The sequence below is a fragment of the Harmonia axyridis genome, chromosome 1 (genome assembly GCF_914767665.1).
Source record: "Harmonia axyridis chromosome 1, icHarAxyr1.1, whole genome shotgun sequence".
Lineage (NCBI taxonomy): Eukaryota > Metazoa > Arthropoda > Insecta > Coleoptera > Coccinellidae > Harmonia > Harmonia axyridis.
This window is the reverse complement of record NC_059501.1, coordinates 16,969,031-16,990,325: the sequence shown is the minus strand read 5'-3', so window position 1 is coordinate 16,990,325 and position 21,295 is coordinate 16,969,031. Positions and strand designations below refer to the sequence as shown.

General features: G+C 36.6%; 1 protein-coding gene and 1 non-coding gene across 3 annotated transcripts in view; one reads left to right on the top strand and one right to left on the bottom strand.

Moving 5' to 3' along the window:
* The window catches only part of LOC123679681 (nuclear receptor coactivator 6), a 247,336-nt gene that overhangs the window by 42,344 nt on the left and 183,697 nt on the right, over positions 1 to 21,295 (bottom strand). The gene's annotated exons all lie outside the window — the stretch shown is intronic.
* Positions 21,217 to 21,289, top strand: Trnat-ugu. Its single transcript has one exon. It is a non-coding gene; the product is annotated as a tRNA-Thr (tRNA).

Sequence of the window (21,295 nt, the reverse complement as noted above, 5' to 3'; positions counted from 1 at the left end):
CGTCGGCTAAGAGTGTAAATCTGCTAAGTCCATTTTGAACAATTTCACAGGAGACCAAAAAAACCGTACAGTACAGTGTTATAATAATAATAATAAGAGAGTTTATTCATGAAAATACATTCAATAGAGTTTATTGAATGCATTTTCATGAATAAACTCTCTTATTATTATTATTATAACACTGTACTGTACGGTTTTTTTGGTCTCCTGTGAAATTGTTCAAAATGGACTTAGCAGATTTACACTCTTAGCCGACGATATGCAGAATACTTGAAGCTGGCGCCGATTCCATACGTGAAATATATTGACAAACATGACAGGAATTCTTATGACGTATAGTCCACCACATGAATCAACACCGAATTGATCAGATAACTATGAAGCTGACCAAAACGGTGCGAGTTTATTTTCAATAGTTATTTTAGTTTTTGCAACGTGACTGGGTGCACGGTCGATCTGTCGACCTTGAAATTTATATCTAACATTCTCGAAATCGACATTCTCATTCAATAATCAAGTTGATGAGCCTACGTTCATCTCTATTTAGAAAGGATATATGGAAATCAAGTCGTTCCTTCCGTATTTATCGCTTTTGATATTTGGATTCAATTTGAGGAATGTGAACTCGATTTTGTTGGGACTTACGGAATCGATAGAAATTAATTTATAAGTCTAAACTAAGTTTTTGGCTTTCATAAGGTCTGAAGAGATGTGAATTTATGATTAGCCTATTAAACAGCAAAACCGAAACAATACAATCACTATTATTTATATCTCGACTAGTAGACCCAGATGATACCAACCTAATCCAAGAACTAATGGTCTTAGAGAAAAAATATGCCAACAAAAATTCTATAAAATTATTGGATTCACTCTATCGTTACTTGATGGAAATTCATTTAAAATCTAAATTACATAACAGTATTTCATTTTAATTCGATAAACAACAACGGTGCGGCTACATAGTAGCTTCTTCATCTTTCAAATTTCAAAAAATTTTCGAAATGAATGAAATCCTAGAAATTCTAGAAATAAATTGTTTACAGCGAGATATTTAAGAGCGAAACGTTGTTAACTTGTACTTGGTCATTCAATAATATTCCAGTTTTATTATGTCTATTTATTTCTGGAGATCCTAGGAAGGAATGTTGAGCCTTCCTTCTTTGGTAAATAGAATTTCAAAATTGTGACTAAATTTATGTCCTAATTCTAATGTGTTTAGTGTTTAAGTGTTCAGAATAGATAAAATAGTTCTTGCTGTTGAGGAAACACTTCAAATGTTCATCAAATCCTAGATGGAAAAAATTTTCTGTTTATTCAATATATACTTTTTGGCGATCATTACATGTTAACTTGTATAATTCTGATTTATATATTTTTGATGTAGTATACTGTAGTTTTTGATTAATTTACTGAGGTTTGAATTGAAAATTGGAAATAGTCATTTAGTTTTGAACTAAAAAATTACTCTGCTTTAATTTTTAAACATTAAGATTAATGAGCTATGAGCCTTTTCGAGCTAGATTCAACTTAGATAGAAAAGAGTGCCATTCATTATTTGCCTCAAAACTGCAGTTGTTTTTAGTACGTATTACACGTAGGCCTCCTGTAGCCGCTTTCCATACTGTATATAAGCATCATAAATATAAAAACTAGCGAAATAACTACTCGTGATTGTTTACATCTGTTTATTATCTTATCTCTTGAACAGTCTGCTGACCTTGAAAAGATCGAACTGAACACAAATCTTCACCACAAGTGAGAGCCGAAATCTAAAGAAAGATCCCATAGGATACACCACACGACTGGATGCACATGACCTTCCAACTACACGACTGAAAACACTCCATCCAGTTGGACTTATTGCTCACGATTCATTTCAACCTTTCACAGACGGTTTATTATATTGGCCGTTGTACAAACAACGATTCCAGCCAGGGATTTATGGGCGATTGAAATAGGAAATGTTGGTTTTGCGAGAGATACAACTGGAGTGATTGAGTGTGCATAGATGGCAATTACACATCGATGTTGATGTTTGGATTTGGAGTCGGCCTATTCTACCTATTATTTTCTATAGGATCTGATATTATGCTCATCAATATATTTTTGATATCGTATGATTGGTTATGAAGAGAAACATGACAATTTTTTGTGTGTGGAATTTTCACTCAAAGGAAAACAATAAACCAGCAAAAAATTTTTCTTGTTCGGGAGAATACAGGTGTATTCGAAGTTGATCAGTTCTCAGCGAATAACTAGAGTTGTAATATTGAGAATATTCCGTGGAAAATACCGGCACATCAAATTTTTCCCCCTACATCAAGAAGCTTTGTCCAACCACCAGATTGCGCAACTTTTGAATATTCCAATGGACTTCAGTAAGGCGCATAGTGGCCCTTTTCCTGGAAACCGGCAGTGTTGCCCGGAAACCGGTGCCTGGTCTACCCGGAGTAACATCTGCAAGGGAAGACTATCTTCGAAGTTATTTTTTGAGGACCTATAGACGGATAGTCTCAACTAGTACCATGAGGAGACGGTTGCATTCCTCAAATTTAAGGGCAAGAAGACCTTTAAGAGTACCTCTGCTATCATATGGACATAGAGCTACCCGTCTGCAATGGGCAGAACACCACCAAGATTGGCTTTTACAAGAATGGCGCAACGCACTTCTTTCGGACGAGTCACGATTCGGTTTACAAAGTGATAGTCGACGAGAAAAGATTTGGAGAGGTCAAGGCAGACTACAGCTACTTAATTTCGCCCAGGAGGTTGTGCCCTTTCAAGGCGGATCAATAATGTGCTGGGGGTATTATGTTCGTTCGCTGTATCCCTCTTATTATCGATGACTGTATGTACAAAACATCATTGAACCAATTATTATTCCTCTGCGCAACGAACTTGGGAATAATTTCATTCAACAGGAATAAATCGCCCCACCACATCGCACAAGAAGGGTTCAAAAAATTCTTCAAGAGAACAATATCCTGAGAATGAACTGGCGTGCAAACTCACCAGATATGAATCCAGTAGAGCACTTATGGGATAACTTAGAAAGAGCAATATCCAATCGCCAAAACCCACCTTCAACATTTCAGGAATTGAGTTTAGCCCTTTAGGAAGAATGGAACGATATGCCTAAAAATTTCATCAATGACTTGATTCGTGGGATGGCTAGGCGTATTGGGCAGTTGATCGAAAGAAGATGAGGTAGATAGAAAGAAGATAATACGGATTATTAAATTTGGATTCAGTTGTGGAATAATTATAATTTCAAAAATGAATAATCGATAAATTCATCATGAAAAACGAAGATTTTCTATCAAATATATTGCAGTTGAAATAGAGGAAAATATTCAACCCATTTCCAGAACCTAGATTGTTTCGAGGATTGTTTATTTCTTGAGAATCCTAGGGCGGGCCAAGACTTCTGACGATGTTTGTAATTTATATTACACTGAACTCGTCGTTATCCTTCCATTTCAATCCTAAATCAGGCACATGCATAGAAATTGCCACCTGTGCTGATCCCACAGAAATAAAAACGAGATGCAGATTTTCTCTGAAGCGCGATAATCCCGTTATCGTATGAAAAAGTATTGTAAATACCGATATGCAGAAACAATGCGATAAACTTCCACTGAATTTTGAATACCTATCGTTAAAATCCGCACATTTCAATGTTTTCATTTCGGCAAATCCACATCGACGAAATGATATATAGGCAACAAATTCGGAAGTACAATCATAACGAAACAATGAAAACGGGGAAATGCAACAAATTACTTCCGGCCCAGCGAACGCTTTTGTGTGGCCTATTCGGAGTTACGGCTATTTTCAATCATGAAACTGTTTCCGAGGCATTAAAAAACTGAAACCGACAGGAAAATAACATTTTTATGTTATCGTTTCCTATATTTGAATAAAACAAATAACGTGTGTTTCCATTGATATCCCCATAGAGAACATTACACGTGAATACGTCCGAATGGGAAGCATTCATGAGTTTGTTTATTCCATGAAAAAATTGATTACGTGGTACAGACTGATCGGTGATGCAATGCTAGTCCAAAATCAACAATTCGCTGAATTTCAATTGATAATCTGAAATCTGAGGATTTTGCAGAGTGCTCCGGTGTTTTCGCTCAACAAGTTGAATATTTTAGCTCCGAAATAACAGTAATAACTATCAGCAATTGGCCGAAAAAAATTATCTTTTTTCCAGGAAAAACACGAGAAATGCAATTCGATTTCTTCCGGCTAAAATATTCTATATTTTCTGCGAACGGCATTGAAGAATAGTGTTAAGATCAGGAGTTCAAAGTACCAAACAACTTTAAAATTTTACACTTTGCGAATTAAAAAAATTATGCTTTTATTTAAAGTATAACTATTCCATGGCTCTTCCATAATTCAGTTTGAAACTAGAAATAAACAATAGTTCTTTGCAAAACAAGTGTTTTTCAACTTGTGAAATGGTTGTTTTCCACACAAGTGCGGAAATGTAATACTTTCCTGCATTAAACTGCAATCGAGTTCAGAAAAAGATACTCTCCACTCAAGATAGGAACAATATTTTTTCAACCGTATTGTAAAATTGAGGAAGAACTCTATATCAATGTTTTAACATTCAATCATCTTTGGCGAGTATTCGTTTTGATACATTGATTATCAGGTTTCTATGGAAAATTATAGACCATAACTTAGAAATAAATACACATATCCATGTATTCCTCAGAGTAATAAACATAGATAGAGGGTGCATATGTCATTTCTAGTAAGCAAATTTTGTCCCCAACATGAACTATCAAATTTGACATGAAGCGCGCGGAAATGAAAACATGTCATTGATACTATATTTCTCTCAATTCGCGAGTTTCTCTACAAAGAACGCACTCATTATGTCCCATAGTGAAACAACGTTTCATATCAACTCAAGATATATCGAGATGAATATCTAAATATATCAGAAATTCAGAAAACTAACCTCAAGCGCACCCAACGACGTGAAACAACGGATGACACTAGGAGAGCAATAGTTGCCAAACCTTGGATTTCAGCAGGTACATATAGAAAATAATAAATATACTACAAATTCCATGATTAGGAAAAATGTCGGATTCCAAATATTCAAATTTACATATTTAATGGAGAATCACTCAAATAAATATATTTCATTCAATATAATAGACATTCATAACGATATAGTAAAATTGTGGAATTGAAAATAAATATATCACAATCCGACAACGTAATCTAACCATGTTGGGTACATGTAAAAATTGCGTATACTCCCTCTATCTATGTTTATTACTCTCATCTGTGCCAATGACCGGACAAGCCATGGATTTATTTAGGACCTGTTGTAGAAAAAAATTTTTTTGTCGGTTAACATAAGTTTATTTAGAAAAATATTTATTTATGAGGTAATATTAAGTACATATGTAATGTGTTTCACTGACCAATTGCCGATCAGTTTTCGACGTAGCAGCATAGCCAACCGAATAGCAATTACGAAGGCGTCACAATTTTCCGCAGAAATAGAAATAACACAGAGAATTTCGCAACGCAATTGTCGATTGTTGGTAATCATCATAATTTCAACCGAACTGTCGTGTCTAATTCCAACTGACTGTTGAGAAATAACCCACTTCTCAACGAATCAGATGACATTGAAATGAATGGCATGCCATCATTAATTGCTGATATTAACACCAACACTTCTGGAACGAACCGACTGGGGAACAAACATTTTCTAGCGAAGGTTCAGACGATTACGTTGTACACACGTTACGTTAGCCTATTAAAATGTCAACAATGCTGTGTGGAGATACCTCGCATGGACATTTGATAGGTAAAAAACAATGAGTCGTAATTGTATATCCTTACACACCTTGTTGTGTTGACGGAGCAGGCGTCTTGGTTTATAATTTCCAATGATTAGTTCGAGGAAAATTAATTTCTTACGGATAAATCGATAAAAGGAATTTAAGTTGTCATTTTAACATCCAACTCAAAAAGTCTTGGTCCAGATGGCATTGAGAGTGCATACCATTTTTTTTTTCACGTTAGAATACAACATAGAGTTGAATCTGGATTGAGATATTAAAGGTTAAGTGACGCTTACTTTCTTGTTATTTGAAAACTGGTAAATGGATTTTCTTATATTGATAAAAAACTTTTTTTTATAGGAATAATACTGTGCAAGCAATGCAGTAGCTTGTAGAGTGTTATTCAGACTGTTCCATCGACAACAACAGTTAACAGGTGCTATGCTGACTTCGAAAGTATTCGAAGAATGATTAATGTCCTGATCATTCGAATTCGGTGTTTCTCAGAAAACATCAAAAAAGGCCACAACACAGTTTTGTCCAATCGTAAATTGAAGTTCGTGAGATAGAGGTGGACTTGAAGATACCAGAAGGCAGTGCATCCACTATTTTACGTAAACATTTGCATCAATATGTGACAGTAGATGAAACATGGATTCATCACTCGCCTCCCGAGCCAAAGAGAATGTCAGTTGAGTGGAAAGCAGTTGGCGAAAGCCGATCAAACCGATCAAAATTTCAAACATCAGCTGGCAAGATTGTGCCATCCGTATTTTAGGATGTGTATAGTAGGTATATTGTTCATTGACTATCTTGACTAGGAGAAAACGATCAACAGTTAATATAACACTCGATATAACATAACGCCATTGAATCAATTGAATGCAGAAATTGAGAAAGGAAGTCATCAAATTCTGAAGAAAAAAAATTATTTCAATAAGACAATGCTCCTTGTCGCAAATCGATGAGAACCATGGTCAAATTGAATTAATTCCACTTTTAACTGCTCTACCAATCAGCTCATTCACAGATTTGGTCCACCAGCGATTATACCAGGATATTTTCAGACCTCAAAATAATGCTCTACTCGAAGAAATTCAGCACTGATGAAGGAAAAAACGATTTGTTTTCCAAAAAAGGTATTGCAGAGTTAGAGGAACGTTGGAATACATGTATCACTTCTGAAGGTGACTATGTTAACGTTGAAGTTTTTTTCACACACTGCAAAGAATTATAATGAGATTAATTTCCATAAATGATTTATCATAAAAAGAATTTCTTTCCACATATTGTATACGATGACAGCTTATTATATGTTTCTTTTACTGTATAATTATTCCTTTTGTCGCATTCGCGACTAACATTCCATTTGTCGAAAAGACTCATTTTACACACTAGTTGCATGAAACATATAATTTTGTACAATGTTACTTATATTATTGGTATTGATTTCGACATTTCCGGATAGTAGCATTGTAATTGATGTTAATGTACTCTGGGAGCTTAATATTTGTTCTTTTTATTGGAATGACAACTGGACTTCTGTTTCAAAACAATAATAATAAAGAGAATTTTCATTGGTTCATTCCATTGAAAAACCGAGAGTATTGAAAACATCAAGTACGAACACAACTCGAAAGTAAAGATTCTTCTTTACTCTTGCTCGAGCAAAGAATCGCCTATGTTCATCTTGATTTTATAACTATCCAGATAAGTAGGTATAATCTTTCTTTCAATTTTTGTTAACAATTTTAAAACTTCATCTCTTCAGAATGGTTGCGAATTGTTTTTTTCGAGAATCAGGAAGAAGTGGACTAAAAATTCTGTTACCTTGCAAGCAACCTCTAAAAAATGGTGAGTTTCAATCTTCTTGAGATGTAGCACAATTTTGTTATCACAGAATACTAAGTTAGGATCATTTCAAATGATGATGCAATTGTTTTTTCAGATGACCCTTTCAACCAGTAAAAATGTTCTGGAGAGCTAAGAAAAATTAATACGAAAAAACCAATCCACAAAGTCCAGCTGGTCTCTGGTTTTCTCCTTGAACAAACAAACAACGTCATTCTTATGCAAACTGTCGTTGTGCTTTTCAATTTTCCAGAAGACTCAGAAAGGATTATCTTGTTATTAAGTAAAGAACAAACTCTTAAGGCAGAGATTTATCCCTAGGCTATGCCAGGAGTGCAACTCCTCAAACCCGGATATGATTTCGTTAATGGGTCTTAAGAATAGAGCTCTAGATGAGATTCCGAGTTATGGCTGTTTCACGTCTCTTATATATCTATATCGGGCTTTAGGTTTTACTCGCCTGAAATGGATTGAGGAAGTATGAAGTCAAAATTGGAAGGAAAAAAATAGTTGAATATGTTTCTAAGGAAACGATACTGAAGGAAGGTCTAGGTATTATATTCCATTATGATTGGATTCTGTTCGCAAGCAACAATTCTGTATTATTCAATTCTACTATTCTAACGTCCCTCGTAAAAAAGTATCTTATCTATGACTTTGCTTGTATAAAGAAAAAATCATGGCACATTGACTTTACTCTGTTCAAGGCATTTTCTTGCATAAGGGTGGATGCATAATAAAGATGCAATTTGCCGAATTCGTCAATGATTTTATATCATTCAACTTTGAATGTTTTGAAAATGGTGCGTTCTGCGAAAAACCTGAGCAGAATCTGGAGAAATGGCATATGAAAAAGTGTTATATTTTATGAAAAGAATCTATGGTTAAATTTCATGTAAAACTTTATGGTTTATTCCATGAGAAGGAACTATGAAAATTCGATGTGAAACTGTGATTTACCCTGTATATCTATTTCGAAAGAAGAAATTATTCTCTTATCATTCAGTGTCATCACGAATGATGAAAATGAAAAACTGAGCTTCCAATTCGAATGACATCGTAAAACGTTAAAATATTTCGAGTTCAAGGATATCTACGAATTGAAATTGTTTATTTGCATAGAATAATGTTTGCCATCAAACCACGCGAAACTTTATCTAACAGCCAGAGGTTATTGTCAATCTCCAGCAATTGGCTTGTTGACACAATAATTGGAAGATGTGATGTTTGCGAAGGATGGCTCATGTTTATTTCGATCCAATCACACCAACAACACAAATGTTTTTGTCCTTCACTTCAAGAATATATTACTTTATAGACTCGAGGCACAAGACACCTTATAGAATAGCACAATACCAATTAGCAGGCCATTATTCAAATTTTTAAGAGAGCATGATTTTAATTCAATAAAACGATTCTGATTCTTTCGGATTTAATTGGTTACTTAATAGCTGAAGTTCACTGTAATGTACAAGATGAAAAAATAAGAATGAAAGCAACAAGCTATTTTCTCGGACTAAGTGAAGAATGATCGACAAATATTGAGGTGTTTCACTATATAATTTCCATATAAGCTCCAGGTCCGTTTTTTGAACCTTCGATCAAACCCTATCAATTCTTCTTCTCCCCTTTTTCAATACGACTTGTGACCGAGCAATTCTGCTGTTTTCGGATCATTCAGCCGGTCCCCACAGGCGACAACACATTTTCCTCTGCACAACCCTTGTTTTGTTCGAAATTACTAGGGTGGGATTGGATCAATGGACAAAAAGCTCTCAAAACAACAAATTTCATGAATGATTGATGAACGAATTCTCGACGAATGGAGTTCGACCCTCGTGGAACGTTTCGAACATATCCTCTAATAAAAAAAGAAGAAAAACACGCACTCGTCGATATTCTGTCGAGCTCTGTGAAACAGACATCTAGTCTAAATATAAGGAAATAGACATCGATTTGCGACCTGTCGAGCTCTCTAGTCTTTCACTTTCACGTTAAGATGTTGAATATGTTCTCTGCAGATTCAAAGTGTTCTTGGGTCATTCACCCGCCCACAAGGAGTGCATAAGGGACCACCGACCGTTCTTGAGAGATGGCGATCTGAATGGCCACCATAAACATTGCTCTCGTAATCCGAACACGAGAGTTATATAATGGAACCCGTTTTCTGGCAGAGGGTCATCTCGAAAGCACGTCGACTAATTCAATTTTCAATTCACATTGCCTAAATTTATCTACTGGAAAAGAGTGGATATTGTGATGGTGATGTGTGATGGTTATTTTTATTGAATTACACTATTTCCAGAGGAAGAGAAAAAAAATACTGTAAAATATGGTCATTGCTAAATTCAAAGAATATTTATGGCCCAAGACTATTACCTTGTGGGAATCCACTTAGGAATATTTCCAGATATTTCAAGATTGTTATTCTCAAAACAATATCTATGCCATCTTCTAACAAACGAACGAGAGAAATCTCTTCATATTTGAGTTGAACTTGTATAAATAAAATAATTTAGATCAGGGTAATAATTCTCTCAATCGTTATTAACAAGCTTGAAATTTCAGATAATTGACCTTTTCAAAATACTTCCGAATTAAGGAAAACTATGGTTCGCATTTTTTATAGCCAAGAAGAAGTTGAAGCTGCTGTAAATGAAAAGAACAGATTCAATAGAAGTCATCGATTGAAGTTCCTTTTACCTCACAAGCAAGCAAACTCCAAAACACAGTGTGTTTGAATCTGAACATGTAGCACAATTTAGGAATCGTAAAACACATCTTAGGATCATTTTAAATCATAATACAAAACGATCGTAAGAAGTGTTTAACGATGAATGAATTCGCTTCATCATGCAAATCCATTCAAATGAATTATTCAACCAGCTAAAATGCTCAGAAGAGCTCAGAAAAATCAATATGAAAATCAAATCGGTATAGCCGAGCAAGTTTTCTGATTTTCTCTTTCAACAAACGACTAGAAATTGGTTATGCAAACCGTTCTTATGCTTTTCAATTTTCCAGACGACGCAGAAAGGATTATCTTGTTATTCAGTAAAGAACAAACTCTCAAGGTAGGGGTTTATCCCTGGGCTATGCCAGGAGTGCAACTCCTCAAACCCGGAAGTGATTTAGTTAATGGGTCTTAAGAATGAGGATGTGGAAGATGAGACCCCGATATATAGCTGTTCCACATTACTCATTTATCTGGCTTTAGGTCTTATCCGCGTAAAATGGATAGAGAAAGAGGATGCAGTTAAAATAAAAGAGAAAATTTGTTTGAATTTTTCATCTTATAAATGGATTTCAATACGGATCTATCTCACGATAAACTCACATATCCTAGATGGAGAATTTTAATGGTCCCTACGAGCAAACTATTTTCAATAATTTAAGAGGTACTGAAGTGAAAAAACAGACCCAAGAATATTGTCTTGAGGAAATCCACAAATGAATATTGCTAGGTATTACGAGTTATTGAAAGAAAGAACATCTTTGAGCAAACAAGTATAAAATTACAGGTCCAAAACTGTGGAAAGCGACTGATCGCTATCGCAAGATTGTTATTCTCGAAAAAATATTTACAGCCCCTTCGGGGACTTTAATTGCATCGAAAAACAATTAAATCCACCCCTCGGATCACACCCCAAACGTTAACTAAACGCCAGCTACGAATCGGAAAGCCCATTTTCTCGCCCGAGAGCAGTTTTTCCTTGATGGCATTCGTAGGATTCAAAAGCATTTGGGGAAACACTCAAATTAGAAGTGGATAACAACGAACAATTGAAACTCTGCGTTCCACCTAATGGGGGAAGCGGGGAGATTAAGGGAAGTTTCGCAAATTGCCAACTTTTAGCTGTAGTTATTCATGCACTTCGAAGGCTCGGTGAACTCTTGCAGATTGTCGAGGCTTTACGTTTTTCATTCATCGAGGTAGTTGTCATGTGCGGTAGTTGTATATGATTTTAAATGGGGAGAATATATTAATGGGGGTAAACCTAATTCTAAGTTATTGAAAGGAGACACCACCACGTGACATTCTTGTGATCTTTCAATTTTTGTCCAGAGGAGGAGGGTATAAAAATAATGTGCATTGTTCCCAGAACAATTGAATGGTCAGTGGAAGTTAGGAATATTACAATAGTTCCAACTTTCGTCAAAAGGAATAAATTTACGGGTCTTTTTTAAATTTTCACACAATTAGAATTTCGCCACTTTTGTTATGATTTTTTTGGAGGATTTTCTCACGAATATTCTTAAAGTACATCAGTGCTTTGTTGGGAAACCATATCATCAATTTTTTTGCGAAAATCGAAAAGTTTCCAAAATAATTCTTTTCAATCGCAAATCAAAAATATTGAAATACTACAATGTGAATTATTGTTTGACAAAATTATACTAAAATCTCATAAGAATCAGTCATTTGTGAAAAGAAATATCTCTGATTTCGATTCGAACTGAGCATACACGTGGTGGTGTTCCCTCTCAACAGAATAAATAATATTTTGATCTAAAGAACCAATTCTTTAGAATTCTGAAGACTTACTTTAAAAAAATTAAGAGAAGTATAAGCTACAAAATGATCTCATTTATTTATAGGGAAAGAACATTCAAATTCAATTTGCTCTATAATAACATAAAAGTTATCCACTACTATTCTCGAGTAGAAGATGAGCACATTGAAGACTAGAAGCTCTGAAGCTTTCAGCTTTTTTATGGTGAACATTTTTTACATCTCAATGTTGTTCATCTCAACTGTCTTACGCCTCTTAGAGATATCTCAGAAGCTTGGAGCTTATACGAGTTGGGAGTAGGCTTTCATATTGTATAGTGTTACCAACATCAAAGTTTCAGCAGAAGGAAAAAACTGAGAGAGAAACACTCTGGTGGAATCTTCCTTGTTTGTATCATTTCAAAAAGTTTCTTCGGAACTGGCTCTTCAAGATCCAAGAAGTATGTGGATCTTGACAAGAATATAATACACCTCCTCACAGGGCATCGTCGCCTCATGAGAATGGGTCTAGCAGAAAATTACGAGTGCAGATTCTGTGAGGAGGAGGAAGAAACTCCGGATCACCTGGTGACGAAATGCATCGCCATCACTAGCTAACGCAAAATCTGCTTTGGACAAGAAACTTGTAGAAATGAGGAATTAGCCTCCTTGAAGCATCCCATATACTGGAAATCATTAAAATCTGGAACTGAAAGGCGAGCTGTAGATCACGTTATGGAGAGAAGAGCTCTGATGGGGGCACAATAGACAGAAATATTCGAAATTCTCAAAAATTATCACCACGATGTTACTGATCCTTTCCGATAGCTCATCATTCATAACCTATAGAAACTTTTGATCTGCTAGCGTTCAAAAAGGTGCCTGCTATTTCGTTTGTTTGTCATCTTGGGTTGAGTTATGCGGTACGGATGATCCCTAATAAGGGTGAAACCGGTCTATCGCTACTCTCCCTTGATGACATGCATTCCCCTTGGTTTACTTTCGATTATGATTCCTATGGAATAGCGTGGAGATCTTCTGTTTGACAATGGTTATGTTGATGGCAATTTTGTTGATACATTAACCAGATAGATAATTAATATCGTATGATATTACATACTTGAAAATCGTACTTCTTTTTCTTTTTTTTTTGTATTTTCTTCTTTCATTACCAAGTGCAGGTGTTAGCCAATTTTATATTATTTATTCTATAGAAACTCTCTCATCGATTTCAATACGAATCCCACTTACGTCAATATCCAAACCAGCCAAGTATCGCAAGAAAGAAAAAGCTCAAAAAAAAAAACAAAAAAAATCGAACCGAAACAGATCCTTACTCACCCCACCACCCATCAATTACCACCAAGTTGGTGATAACTCCCCAGTTTTCATCCAAAGTGGAATCTGCCGAAGACGCCAGTGAAAATGGATATAAATTTCGAACTCGTTTGAGGCTCTTTATTTCAGTCGATCGCGTCGCCTGATATCGCACGGTGTTCGTGGCGGGGGGATGGGAGGGTAGAGAGGGGACGTCGTCAATTTGGCGTTCGAATTACGAGCGAAAGGGAACAAATAAAAACTTGACAGAAAGGAGACCATTTCTATTCGGAGGATGACGCGTTGAATTTCTTCCTGATATCGTGAATTTAGGAGCGAATATTTCCCGCATCCTACCAGTGGCGTAGGGGACCTTTCCCCCTTTTGAATAGGAGATTAAAACTGAGAGGGTTTCAGATTTTTGTTAGTTTGAAACAGTCATGTCAATAACTATGATTAAAGTCAACTGGCATTATATTTTCGAAAAAAACTTAAAATTTTATTGATTCCTTCTACCCAGAAGAATATTCGAATCCAATTCACGCAACCCTTAGTCGTTTTTTACAGTCGTTGTTTAGCTGCAGAATGCGATATTGAAACCATATCCTGCATCTCTAGGTCTCTCCGTTTCAAAATTATCGTGCTTATACAGACAGACGTTCCAAAATTATCGTGCTTATACAGACAGACAAAATCGAATTTGAGTGCGTTATCGAGGCGATTCCCGAATCAAAATCCAAAATTTACGAACTATTCACTGTGTCCGTAAAGTATGGAGCAAATTCATTAATCAATAATCCTGAAACACGTCGATTTTTTATTTTAATTTACCGTATTTTAAAATAATAATCTAATATACAGGGTGAATTACTTTCGAGTAATGACGTCACCGTCATTTTTTTCAAATGAAACACCTCCATTTTGTCTCAATTTTCCTCTAGTTACTAGCTGATTCCAAAAATGTATCACATATTGATTTCAATTGGTACAGGGTGGACAAAAATAAAATAGTTTTGTGTGTGCTCATAAAGTAAAGCGTAACATTCTTTATCAGTTAAATTAACAATATTATCAAAAATACTTATTGTCTAGCGGCAATTGGTTTGAATGTAACACCCTGTAGTTTGTTACATTTTTAGATTAATGAAAATGTATAAAAATAAGAAATAATTGCTTTCATATTCTGTCTGCTAGACCACAAGTACCAAACATGTTTGGAAACAGCTCATTTTTATTAATCTAAAAATGTAACAAACTACAGGGTGTTACATTCAAACCAATTGCTGCTAGACAATAAGTATCTTTGACTATATTGTCAATTTAACTAATAAAGAATGTTACGCGTTACTTTGTGAGCACACACAAAACTATTGTATTTTTGTCCACCTGTATCAATTGGAATCAACATGTCATACATTTTTGGAATCAGCTCAGCTAGGGTAATCGGAAAATTGAGACAAAATGGGGGTGTTCCAAAAAAAAAATGACGGTGACGTCATTACTCGAAAGTAATTCACCCTGTATATTACATTATTATTTCAAAATACGATGAACTAAAATCAAAAATCGACGTGTATATTAGGGTGATCGATTAGGGGAATGAGCTATAAAAAATTATGAACAACCTCTCTTTCCAAATTCCCATTTACTCCAATTTAGCGAGCGCACGCCAATGTTTTCTTGTTTTTTACGCCTCTCAGGAGTCTTTCCACCGGAGTCTAAATACTATCTGACACGATGTGATTGCATTTCTCCCGGTTCCGTTTCGATTCATAGCACGCCCGGATAATAGGATTTTCTCCCGAATACCGACTGTCCAGGTATCAAGGATACCGCTTCATCCACAGGGAATTCACCTCGACTTTCACAACGGGATTTTACGATCACACTTTGAAAGAAATTTCCCCATCAGGATTTCTCGCAGATAGTTCATTGCTGAATGAATTGAAAGTGAACCTTTAGCGAGGAAAAGCTATAACTATCCGGCCCGAAGGACCAATTTTAAAATTCAATTCTTTTTAATATTGACTAACCATATTCATTTTGAAAACCTGTCGATAAGGGTCTTGAAGATTTCAGTTTGGTTTGTTTGTCACCATATAAGTTTTCATTTATCGTTTATTCAATTCTTATTGAAAATACATGATCGAACTAAACCTATTCATTCAGTATTACAGAGGTCCACATTCATTATACTAATTAATAAACTATTTATCGAGCTGAAAATATTTTGTTAGTTCAAACATGTAATAAGATTGGAATTGAAGTTTGTACTTTTGGCAATTCCGTGAATGATATTGGTGGATAAATCGCGTAGCAAAAATCATGAAATTTTAAATGGCTGTTGTTACTCGGGAACTATAACTAACAGGTGTTTTTTTTTTTGAAGGTATATAACTTTAGTTGGCATTACTGCTCAAGATGGAGACCGATTTAACAGCTGTCAAGAAATTTATTCTCAGTTTGGTTTGGCAATTCATCATGAAAAGACTCACGCCTAAACAACGCTTGCAAATAGTGCAATTTTATTTCGAAAATAATGGTTCTGTGCGGAATACGTATCGCTCACTACGTCCATTTCATTTTGTTTAGCGATGAAGCGCACTTCTGGTTGAATGGCTACGTCAACAAACAAAACTGCCACATTTGGAGTGAAGCTAATCCTCGAGTGTATGACGAAACACCGTTATATCCAGAAAAACTGACTATTTGGTGCGCTTTATGGGCTGGTGGAATCATTGGTCCGTACTTCTTCAAAAACGATGATGGCCAGAACGTTACAGTCAATGGTGATCGGTATAGATTCATGATTACTAACTTTTTCATTCCTGAATTGAACAACCATAATGTCCAGGAGCTGTGGTTCCAACAAGACGGCGCAACATGTCACACAGCTCGTGCCACAATCGATTTATTGAAAGACGTTTGGTGACCGCCTAATTTCACGTTTAGGACCTGTGAATTGGCCTTCAAGATCTTGTGATTTAACACCGCTAGACTACTTTCTGTGGGGCTATGTAAAGTCATTGGCCTATACGGATAAGCCACAAACCCTTGACCATTTGGAAGACAACATTCGCCGTGTTATTGCCGACATACGGCCACAAATGTTGGAAAAAGTCATCGAAAATTGGACGTCCAGATTGGACTACATCCGAGCCAGCCGTGGCGGTCATATGCCAGAAATCATATTTAAAATGTAATGCCACAAGATGATCTTGCGGATAAATAAAATTAATGTCAATCGAATAATCCATCGTTGTTTTATTGCAATTTGAAGTACTATAGCTCTAAAAAAAACACCCTTTACTTCTGCAAACATACTATGAACATTTCTCGGAAAATGTCAATCAGGTGCGCTTCAAACTAAAGCATAAAAATGAATTCTACAACAAACTTTTCGTACCTTGATATTTATACACATCTGATAAACCAGTGGAAAAACATACTATTCTCTTCATTCGGTCAGATGAATTGTTTCGAGAAAAAAAAAGGTTAAAAAACATAGAAATATTGCCTGAAAATTAGAAAATATTGAGAAACCTACTAGAACGATGTGCAATTAATTAACCCTTGAATAATCCACTTTGAGATGCATTTGGTCAAGTTAGAGCTCCTGAGTAACAAGAATCAAACCAAATATCATGATTATTACTGCGTGAATTACGGAAGAAATAAATAAAATCGGTCTTAAGGACAAAACTATTGAAGAACCCAATAACTATATGCGACTTTAATCAAGTCTTCAAGAGACGCAAACAACTAATCGATATAAGCAGTACCCAAATACCAACACCTATTGACAACATTCAATGTTGGCACCTCCGACTTCCCGAGCTATCCGGCTCGAAGGACCAATTCCGACTTTATCATCGCGTCCTCTACGCGAGTCGCCTTCTCCGGATCGTAATAAATTAAACCCAACATCAAAACATTTGTTTCCTGGCGTGACCGACAGACGACCATCGGGACGGCAAATATTTGGCCGGAAAACGGGCTGTTAGACGAGGTGGGCCGACCTTCTGCGACTCGAAAGGGGGGAAAGGGCACCAAACCGTGACATGCGAGCCATTGTTTCAGGCATCATTTCCATTATGCTCCGCTTTCAATTTGTACATTGCGCCCCTTGTTAGGCTCGGGTCTTCGGCCAGATGGTGAGACGGCGAAAATGAATGAATTAGCGCGTTATGTCGGTGTGCGAGAGGGCCCTACCTGCGGGCAAGGTCATTGTATGGTTGCCGATCGAAAACGACCGACGACGTCTCGGATAGTCAGGATACAAACAGAATATTCAGGTTCGAATCGCTATAACACGCGGCTTCTTTGTTTGTATTGGTTTTGAAAGCTACTTTGTATGGTTCGCCATTCAACTGGAGCATAGAAATGGGAACTTGTCACCTGGTTGACCTACGTGAATACATAGGCGTACCACTTTGCTTCCGCCGTTTTTTTCAAAAATTCGAGGCATTATTGTGAAAAACTGGTTATACATTTATTATTCATAGTATTGTCCATCGCTATTGGCCAATACTTTCTCCCATCTGTCGGGTAGCGTACGAATCTCGCGTCGAAAAAACTGGTTATCTTTTGAAGCGATCCACGAATCGATCCAATTTTTCACTTCTTCATAAGATCGGAAGTGCTGGTCAGCCAGGCCGAAGCAAGGGATCGAGCATTGTTATGCTGTTAAACCACTTCATCAAGTCTCTCGTTATATTGCGGCCGTAAGTATTTCATTGCTCGGCACAAACGCATTAATTGCGTTCGATAACGATCGCCTGTGAAAGTTTCAGTTAGTTTCAACAACTCATAATACACTACGTCGAGCTGATCCCACCAAATACTGAGAATGACCTTGGAACCGTGAATATTCGGTTTGGGCGTCGACGTTGCAGGGATATCCCCATGATTTTCTGCGCTTGGGATTATCGTAATGAACCCATTTTTCATCTCCAGTCACAATGCGAAGCAGAAATCCTTTCGGTCTTTGCCTTGCAAGCAGCTCTGTTCACAAGCAAACAAACGCCGTTCAACATCTATCGGCTTCAACTCGTACGGCACCCAATTTACTTGTTTCTTAATCATTCCCATGACTTTCAGGCATTTTTAAATGGCTTGTTGCGTCAGTCTCAATGATCCTGCCAATTTTGTTGCGTTGGACACGAGTCATAATCAAGTAATGCCCCCAATTTCTTCTCTTTTCCACCGTCATGCAGGTCTTCAACGTCAAAATCACCGTTCTTGAAGCGTTGAAACCACTCTCGGCACGTTTTTCCACGAATTGCGGCCTTACGATAGGTATTTGAGAGCATTCGATGAGCCTCAGACGCAAATTTCTCCATATTTGAGCAGAAAATTAGCACTTCCCGCAAATTACAAGAATTTGGCTCGTAAGCTGACATGTTTAATCGAGAACAACTTTATGATGCAGAAACAAATCGACTAGTATTTCGATGGCGTTATGTTTACAAATATCTGAACTTATTGTATGACATCTAGGATCTAAAGTCGTCACCGATAAAAGGTATTAACAATTGATGCTTACTTGATTTGGTTTATATATTCGAAAAAGTTTCTTCACAATTTTTTTTTCAATTGAAATTTTGGAGAAGTTTTTTCTAGAACCCTATATAATATTAATTGAATCAAGGAAAGCGATGTAATAAAGACATTATATGTATAAAAATTAGAGCAAATTCACCGAAAGTCAATTTCTTTATGATACGGCGCGTAATCCTTTCTAGGTTATCCATGAAAATTCAAGAAGAAAATTGAAGAATAAATACCTAATATTTCTGTGACAGCAGATCTGATCGAGTTGAGATTTTCGGCGTAAAGAGATATAAAATAACATTATCAATCTATATGGATCCAGAATTTCCAGTTGATAGCGTTATCAGAAACATAAAAATTGAATCAGAATAAAAATAGGGTAAAGTCAGGAGCATTTGATCGCTCGTCATTCATGCGCCAATTGCGCCCTAAGAGACCATTTTTTCTGAATTTCTGTGCCTTTCCAATAATCTAAATAACTACACATCCCCTACATGTAGCAAGCAGACGCCGCAAATAAAACTAATTCCCCAAGCAGCCCATAGAGGGTGTAATCGCATTTGCCGTTCCGGCAACTTCGATCGGTGTTCGACGTGTGTTATTCACCTAATACATCTATTGCCTGCCGGAGTCCGGATTCAGACGATTCCCCGCTATTATCCCGAGCATCCTGCAGGAGCTGAAGCGTTCCCTGCTCCAGGAAAGGGGATCAATAATTCGTCTCTCGGGGAGAACGACATCGCTATACTCGTCACATAATACGAGGTTGATAAGGGTTGGAATTGGGATAGGGGTGGCCAAGATCACGACGGAGATTCCTTACGATATTTATTCTCTTCGAAAGTCTCATTGAAATATTTATCGAATAAAATTCATTTCAATTGATCGTATGTTTTGCTTCCCTTTGTGTTATTATTGAAGACTATTCTCAGGGCCCATTTATGTATCATTGTAGACGTCATTGTAGCTGTCAACTGTCTTTTGTCAAATAGCATATATGCAGGTTTCATATTTCGACTTATTCTCAAACATACAATTTGAAAATTGCGAACTTATAAGGTCATTTAATTATGATTATGATAACGTTGCATCACATGGCTTTGTTTGATTTCATAATTTTCCATCCAGGACCTAAGACACATGAGGCATCATATAGATTTGTCGCCCAAACTATTCCGGGTTTTTGTAACTATAAGAGCAGCTCTGGAAAATTGTCTTTCAATATAGCTAAAATCAAGTCAAGCCTAGCTAAAGTAGGTACATATGTAATTTTTACGAGATTGATTTTCAAGTCAAGTAGTTGCTTAAAATGTCAAGCTACTTGGCTTGATGAATCCCTACGTCCGAGTTTACACAGAACACGATTGGTTCTACTGGAGTTGAAGTTACCATAACACAAAATCAACAAAATCTTTACATGCGTTAAAATAAACAAGTAGTAACCAGTTGGTAACTTTTAGACTCTGGAGATGACAACATTGTTGACGAAAAGTTGTTTAAACGCTAGTGAAGATTCTGTGCCTCAGAGTGTGATTACTGATAACTTTAGTGGCGAATTCCAAAAATTTCATATCCAATATTGGTATTGACAAAAAAATCATATATTTGATAAATATAAGAGACTCCGCCGCTCGTCGACATCGGCCCGTTTTGGACACCCCTGCTCCCGACGTTTATCGCAGCACGATGTCTATTTCATCTCGGAAGTTCCTTCAGCATGCAGCTGATGTGCCGCGATCATCGCCTCCCTCGATTCTTGATGATACTTGAAGCGAACAAGGGCGTATTATGTTGGAGGTTCAATGAATCGCAAAATACACGGAGATCTGAGCCAGTTCTGCGTCACCTGAAGGGCCGTGTTCCACGTTTGCGAGGATATAATGGATCGAGAGGTTTTGGAGTCGACCCTTTGTTTTGCGATAGGTCTCTCTGTATTGTATTGGGAAAATGGAGTGGAAATAAGGGGCAATTTTAATTATCGCCAGATTCTGGTGTATCGGCGTATTGGAAATATTCTGAATGTGCCTTATCTGAAGTAGAAGTAAAGGGTTTTCCGATAAGAGGTTTCATTTTGAAATTGAAGAAAAATGAGTTTATTTATATATACGTCGTAAGGTATATTAACACTCAACTCTGGGATTAGTGGTTCCTCATTGCGGAAAATCTTCAACTTCCCCGATAGCTCAACGGCCAGAGCGTCGGACATGTAATTCGGAGGTTGTGGGTTCGAACCCCGCTTAGGGAGGTACTT